An 8,275-nucleotide genomic window follows, 5' to 3' on the forward strand; every position below is an offset into this window, starting at 1 on the left:
ATCATTCGGGGCGGACATAAAATATATCACTTCAACCCAATTATCACATTCACTATTTTAAAAGAAATTAGCTAGCTGCCCGTGCGTTGCACGGAACATCAAGATGCATTTGTATGAGTAGTTTATCTTGTGAGAGAAAAGGTTGAACGAGGGAAGGCCTTATTTGCGAACATGGAGAGACGTGTGGGTATATTTTTGCAAAATTTCCATAGTTTCTTTCCTATCCGTTAGATATAAATCCGACGGCCTATATTGCAGGATGGCACGCACACCATCGTCACCAACTCTATTTTCTACTCCCTCCGTCCGAAAATACTTGTCATCAAAATGGATAAAAAGAGATGTATGTAAAACTAAAATACTTCTGGATACATTTCCTTTTATCCATTTTGATGACAAGTATTTCCGGACGGAGGGAGTATTTGTCTTTTTAGAGATTTCAACAAGTGACTATAACCGGACCTTACCAACATACTCAAAAAATTAGTCCATAATTTTGATGTTACCCTCTTTTATTGGCAGTGCAGTGCCATCTGGATATCTCATAAATAAATAAAGTACTACAAGATACTAATATATGATACATGGCGCATGAGTACTAAGTATTATTAATACAGTTTTGCTAGAACTCATCTAGATGAGATATAATTTAGTCTCATTCATCTTTTATAGCCATTGGATGTGATGCTATATAAGATGCATGTGTGCTGACGTGGGTTGTATTTGTTCTTGTGCAGTGAACTGACCACTTCATGTCATGTTTGATAGTCTCGAGTCATTAAAAGCATACAAGCCCCACATCTCTGCTTGGTTGATTCCTCTATTTATGTCAAAAAATAAGAAACAACGTGAGAGTTAATGCACCACACCTATGTGTTTACTATTTGGTTTTCGTAAGATGACTTAATACTCACCTAGACGGAGGGAGTATTCGATTTGATAGCGGGCGGCGCAGTTCCTGATACGGCTTTAATGCAGACGAGGGAGGGAGTAGCGGTTCCCGATATGTTGAACGGCCAATGCATCCTCCTTCAATTAATGCAAGAGGGAAGTAATGCGAGGAGGTCCGGGAAAAGAGGCTGCACGATGTGAATGCAACTCAGTTTGCCCTCATTGCCCTCATATAAATGCGCCCCTCCATTCCAATGCATCTACCACATCATACACACCTAAGCATTTGCCTAAGCACCTACACTCAGCGCAAAAGAGCTCACTCCACACCAATGGCGGCGATGCTCGTGAGCGGCCAGCGGCTGCGCCAGATGATCCACGACACCGGCCTGCGGCATGGCGCCGAGGATCGTCTCTAGATGGTGTTGGAGACCGGATGGTGGATGGCTGCCTTCGACGCCAACTACGACTCTCAGTTGGACCAGATGATCGTTGCCACCAGCAATGTCACATCCCTGCTTTTAGTCATGCATTAGGATTGGATGAAGATGTGCATCATGTTTAAATTTCTTTTAAACTTGAAATGGGGCCTAATCAACCCCAACACCCCCCCTGAAAATGCTAATTTCCAACAATTGGATTTTCAATGAACCCAAAATGCCCTTCATAAAAGCCCACCATTTTTGGTCTTGACTAAAACCTCTACCAAAAATGGTCATGGAGCCATTCTGGATTTTTGAACAAGCCATAAGTATTTGAATTTGGGCATTTTAAATGCTATAAAAAATTTAAAGTGCTCAAATAATCTTGGAAGCATTTTTAGGAAGTTGAGAATATTCCTGAATGTGCCTCTGAATATTTCCAGAGTATTTGGAAATGAAATAGTATTTATTCTACTTCAATAAACATAGCAGGAAATAAATAAAAGCAAAACAGAAAAGAGAGAGAGAGAGAGTTAGAGCTTACCTGTCGCCCTGTCCTGGCCCAACTCGGCCCAGCCCACTGGCTAACGCCAGTCATCCCCCTCCTCTTGCCAGGAGGACGAGAGGCGCGTGCCCGGCGCCCGCAGCCACACGCCGGCCACCTCCTGCTTCTGCCGACACCCAGGACGCCGTCTACGAGTGCCACGCACTCTCCCTCGTCCCCCTCTCACTTTCCCCACTCTCCCCTCATCGCCACCGTCACCGTCCACCGCGGCCATAGACCCCCTCTCGTCTCTTCGACGTTTCCCCGAGCACCACCGACGTCTTCCTCTTCCTCACGGGCGAGCCACAACGCCTCGGACGCACTGCAATGCTGCTAGCGCCATCTTCTTCCACCTCGGTCTGCCGATATCGCCGGCGACCGTACGCCGCCCCTGATGCCTCCCCGAGCTCGCTGAGGCCACCGCTACACTCCCCATGAGCTCCTTCTCCGTTCCCCCCTCTTTCCTTGTCGTTTTCTCCCTCTAACCGCGGGCTCCGTTGAGCCCGAGAGCTCGGCTCCGCCGACCATGTCGCCGCCGTGGCCACAGGCGCGTAAGCTCGATTCCGAGCGCGTCACCACGTTTCCAGGAGCCTAACGCACCACTCCCCGCGCCTCGCCGTGCCCCGTAGCTTCGGGTTTATCCTCGCCTGAACTCCGGCGACCACCAAGGTCGTCACCGGTGTTGTTTCCAGACTCCCCGAGCTCCACTTCCACCATAGAATGCCGCGACTTGCCCCTAGCTACGCATAGGACCAAACCGCAGTCGATTTGGTCGACTGTGGGCAAAACCCGAGCCCCTCTGCCGCGTCTGTCGTCGCCGGCGTCAAGCCGCCGGCGAGTTGACCACGTTTTGACCCGTGGACTGACGTGTGGGCCCAGGTTGACTTTCCCCCCTGAGCCTATGACAGGTGGGGCCAGCCTCTTAATTAGTTTAGGATTAATGCTAACTAATTATAGTTAGTTTAGGTCACTGACATGTGGGCCCAGGCCCCACTGACAGTTAGTTAGTATTAACTTAATCCTGTTAGTTAGCTGAGATACTGACAGACAGGGCCCACTAGTCAGGTTTGACTGGCCATGGCGCCTTTGACCCTGACGTCACAGTGATGCAGTGCTGACGAAATTCCAGAAAATAGCCAAAACTTCGAAAAATCATAGAAAATCAACCATAGCTCCAAATCAAACAAATTATATATGAAAAATGATCAGAAAAATTCAATCTATCCATCTGTAATGGTTTCATGCATGACAAACAACTTTAACCTTGCTGTTTAGGTGAAACAAGCTAATACACTTTTTATGCATAAGAACTTTAACCTTGATTTTAATCTTTGATTCAAATGGACCCATTTCAACTTGTTTCACATTGCATTCGGCAGGACACATCATTGTGCCATGTCATAGCATGCATCATATTGTTGTATATTGTCATGTGTTGATTATGTGTTGTGTGTCCTTCGAGGTAGGTTCTGCCTCCGAGGATATCTCCGAGTATCGAACTGAAGGGCAGTACCCTACTACCACTCCATCAGGCAAGCAGCCACATTGATCATATCGATACAATCCCATGTTCTCGCCTCTGCTCTCATTTACTGCATTAAGACAACAACGTTTCAAATTGCTGTGTGTTGCGGTAGTTGAACCCTTATCCTCTGCATGACATGGCATTGCCACAGTAACTAGATGAAACCCACTAGCATGTGTAGGAGTTGATTGAGCCATGCTTGAGTTTTCCTACCCTGCTATGCCTGCTATGCTTAGAGTGGTGTCAGGTCTGGTTCATCTGGGTGATGGGATAGAGTGAAATGATTATGTTGGTAATGTGAGTGATGTGTTGAACATGTTTTGGTAAAGGTATCGATGAGAGGCCATGTAGGAGTACATGGTGGGTTGTTTGATTGAGGCCGTCCCTAAGAACTGAGATCTGTATGTGTGATTTTAAGAATCAGCTACTACCATGCATTGGGATCCTTAATTGACCCTCTCGGTTTCTTAATCACCCTAGTACTCTGTCCAGGAGTTGCAAATAGTTTCTGGTGTTTGTAGGTTATATGTTAGCGGCCGTGCATAGCGCTGACCCTAGGGGTGGGCTATGATGCGGTAGATACACCGTGGCACGGTGTACTGAGTCACCCGTTTGGTGTCTCGAGAACCCTGTTCACATCATTCGGGGCCGTATGTGGAAACCTTGGCCGGACTCCCTGCGGATGGAACCTGGATAGGCGATAAACCTGGACTAGAGACTTGAGTGTTTAGGTAGGCCGTGGCCGACACCCTCATTGGGCTTTCGCTTGAAGGTTGCCGAGTACATGTCGTGTAAACGACGATAAGTGGTGAGAGCGTGTATGAAGGAGTACACCCTTGCAGGGTTAACATCATCTATTCGAATAGCCGTGTCCGCGGTAAAGGACTACTTGGTTGCCTATACAGTTCATAGACAAGTTAATGGATACTACTAAAAGACTCAAGATAAGTGTGAGTGCCGAGGATGGCCCTCTTGTAGGATGACGAGGGAGGATCCCCGGTGGAGTATTGTGTTGGTGATTAGTGGACTCGTGTGCGAAAACTATTTTACTAGTGGTGTCCCGTAGGATAGCTTAGCCATGAGTCGAAGCTGGCTTGCTGCAATAACTCCACCACCTTCTTGAGAATGAGCATGTATAGTAGGTTCTGTTGTAAGACTTGCTGAGTACCTTTGTACTCATGTTTGCTTAATTACTATTTCCGGACAACAACACTGCCCCCTCCGATGGGTTTTATGTAGATCTCGACGTCGATGAGTGACTTGCCACCCAGGTGGTGATCCTGGCCATGGAGGGCCCTATGTAGATAGACAGGGTTCGAGAAGCCTTCTTTCTTTCTAGTGTCTATACTCAGACTATTTGCTTCCGCATGTGCTTGTATGCTTGTATGACTTGAGTGTCGGGTCATGTGACCCCTACCTGTATGAACATGTTATGTATGGCTCTTTGGAGCCTTTAAATAAAGTACTTGAGTTGTAGAGTTTTGTTGTGATGCCATGTTGTATTTGCACATATCGAGCATATTGTGTGTATGATTGAAATGCTTGGTATGTGTGGGATCCAACAATCTAGTTGTTTATCCTTGGCAGCTTTCTTATGGGGAAATGTAGTCTAGTGCTCCTCGAGCCATAGTAGTCCGCTACAGCCCGGTTCACTGGAGTCCTGCTAGCCAGCACTACTGCTCAGAACAATTGACTGGCCGGCATGTGTTTCACTTTGTTCCTATGTCTATCCCTTCGGGGAAATGTCACGCGGTGACTTCCGGAGTCCTGCCTAGCCTGCTATAGCCCGGGTTCCCGGAGTCCTGTTAGCCCAGTGCTACAGCCCGGATTCACACGCTGACGACCGACATGCTCGTTGTGATTCATGTATGCCTGTCTCCATAGGTCTGTGCCGCTTTGGGTTCATGACTAGCCATGTCGGCCCGGGTTCTCTATCATATGGATGCTAGCGACACTATCATATATGTGAGCCAAAAGGCGCAAACGGTCCCGGGCCATGGTAAGGCGACACCCGTGGGGATACCGTGCGTGAGGCCGCAATGTGATATGAGGTGTTACCGGCTAGATCAATGTGACTTGGAACCGGGGTCCTGACAGCGTTGGCATCAGAGCCGGACTGCCTGTAGGTTCGTTGAGCCAAACTGGTCGATGTCGAGTCTAGAAATGCTTTAGTTATATGTAGGGGAATTGATTGTGGGAGGGAACGTAAGGCTCTTTTACTCCTTTACCTTATGCCCTCTGATCTGAGTCATTCTCTTCTCATTCAACGTGGGTTAAGGACTAGGCTCTCTTCTTCTATCAGGTTCACGTGTTACTAATCTGTAGTAGCTTATAGGATTGTTGTTACAAGCCTCAGTACAGTTTCTACTACTTTTAGTATGTTTCCAGTTGAATCAGAACCCTGATATGATGTTGTTGACTGGTATTGCAAACTGTTGTGGATGTCTCAAATCTTTTTCTGAGCATTTACAGCCATTATGCTATCCGTTTTCCCCTAGAAAATTCTAATGCCTTTGCATTATTCTGTGCTTTCAGATGGACACCCATTCGCAGAACCAAGTGGTTCGTCTGACCCGGTGCCTTGATGTGCCCGGCCACACGTCCATGTTGGTTCGAGTGATGGTTGAGTCAGGCTATCGCTGGTATCCGGAATATACCGTCGAGGAGCAGTTCAGAGACTTCAACCAGAGCCAGTACCTCTGTACCGTCAGGATATATCCCTCTTATCCTGGAGCCACTGAGCCCCTTCACTGTTCCTATGGACTTGGGGTCACTATTGAGATGTCTGTGCAGGATGCAGCCTATTCAATGATGACTATCATTCGAGCCAGGACTGCCTTGCTACAGAACACCGACTTCCATTTCATGCCAGCCTCGCTTCCCAAAGCACAGGGGTACTATCAGGCCTTGTACTATGACTCTACACATGAGGAGTCACTACTCCGCACCACTCCCGAGATGATCGAGGATAAGGACCGTGAAAATCGGGCCTTGCGTATGGAGGCATCACCCCTCCTCGTGGTCCCCGTCTGCCACCACCTGTGGGACTGAGGCCACATCCGAGTTCCTATGGTCCACAGGCTCCGCAGGACCGTCTATTCCCAGATGATCATGTTCCACTTCCAGGCTTTGGTGGTGACTTCTATGAGGATTACTACGGAGCCGTCTGAGCTAGTAGTAGTTTCACTAGTATTGTAGTAGTTGTATTCTCCACAGTCCTGCGTGACCGTGGGATATGACTTGGTGTGTATCACGCTCCGGAGGTGTAGAAAAATAATGTATAGGAGCTTGGAATGCCTTTGATGAGATGTAATGTCTTTCGCCGTAGTTGTACTCTAGTCTGGGCTTGTACTAAACTATGTACGGTGTGTATGACCAATGGTATATATATGGCTGTTTCTATATTACCATGTCGTGCAATGAACATCTTAGCATTCGATGTTATCCATTACATTCTGCACTTCGTTGCTAAGTTTGTGCCATCCTTATCTAAACCGTTGTCTTTTTTTCTCCTAGGATGGTCAACACCCGCAGCAACCCTGCTGCCCAGAGCAGGGGGAAGCCAGTGCAGCTAGGGGTGAAAATCTACCTCACCCGCCTTCTCTGGCCGAAGTGATGCTAGAGGCGGAAAGAAACAAGCATGAGACTAACCGCTTGCTGGAGCGGATTGAGCAGAACACTGCACGCCATCAGCGAAATGACTTGGTGTCAATCAATGAATTCATCAAGTTGTACCCACCAAAGTTTAACCATTCCGTCGAGCCCCTCGACGCGGATGACTGGCTTCGCAGCATCACCCACAAGCTACGTTCTGCCAACGTAGCCGAAGCTAATAAGGTTACTTATGCTACCTATCACCTCGAAGGCCCTGCTAGCCTTTGGTGGGAAAATTTTGAAGCTATGCGCCTGGTCGGCCAAATCACTACTTGGGCTGAATTCAGTGAGGCTTTCCGTGAGCATCACATCCCGGAAGGTCTCATAGATCGCAAGAGGGAAGAGTTCTGCAATTTCACCCAAGGAAGACTGACTGTGGATGCATATAGCCATGAATTTGGGAATCTGGCACGATATGCTCCTGAAGAGGTATCCACCGACGCTAAGAAGCAGGCAAGGTTCCGCAAGGGACTAAGCCCTGAGCTTCACCGCGATCTTCGTCTGCACGAGTGCTCCTCCTTTCAGAAGTTAGTCAATAAAGCCATCAGTGCTGAGACAGGCCAGTCTGACTATGACGCTTCACACAAGCACTCTCGTGATTTTGGCTCTTCATCCAGCTCTGGATCTCAGAAGCGCCGGGTGTGAATTCCCAGCACGGCACTGCCACCCAGGTTCATTCCGAGGCCATCCTTTGAGGCGCCTCGCCCCATCCAGCAGTTTGCACCGTCCAAGCCCTATGGTGGCCCCGCTGCTAATGCTGCTCCATGCCCCAATGTTGTGACATGTTTCAAGTGTGGAGAGCTGGGTCACTATAGTCGAGAGTGTCCCCAGAACAACAACCCCAATCAGTCTGGAAAGTCGTTGGTCGTGGTAAGCCAATGGGAAAGACATTCTACGCCAAGCCGGTCACCACTTCACGTGGCCATGTCAACTATGTCTCAGCCGAGGAGGCTCATGAGGATCCTAACGCCGTCCTTGGTACGCTCCTTCTTAATTGCCATCCGACATCTATTCTTTTCGATACTGGAGCATCTCATTCATTCATATCTAAGAGCTATGCTCGATTGCATAACACGACATTCTATGACATGCCCACTTCCATGGTAATTCAAACTCCGGGTTCCAAATGGCAAACTTCTAGAGTAAGCCATGGGAACGAAATTCTTGTCGATAGACTTGTCTTCCTTGCATCTTTAATAGCTCTCAATTCCTTGGACATAAACATCATCCTGGGTATGG

Source organism: Triticum urartu, chromosome 4 (genome assembly GCF_003073215.2).
Source record: "Triticum urartu cultivar G1812 chromosome 4, Tu2.1, whole genome shotgun sequence".
NCBI classification, from domain to species: Eukaryota; Viridiplantae; Streptophyta; class Magnoliopsida; order Poales; family Poaceae; genus Triticum; species Triticum urartu.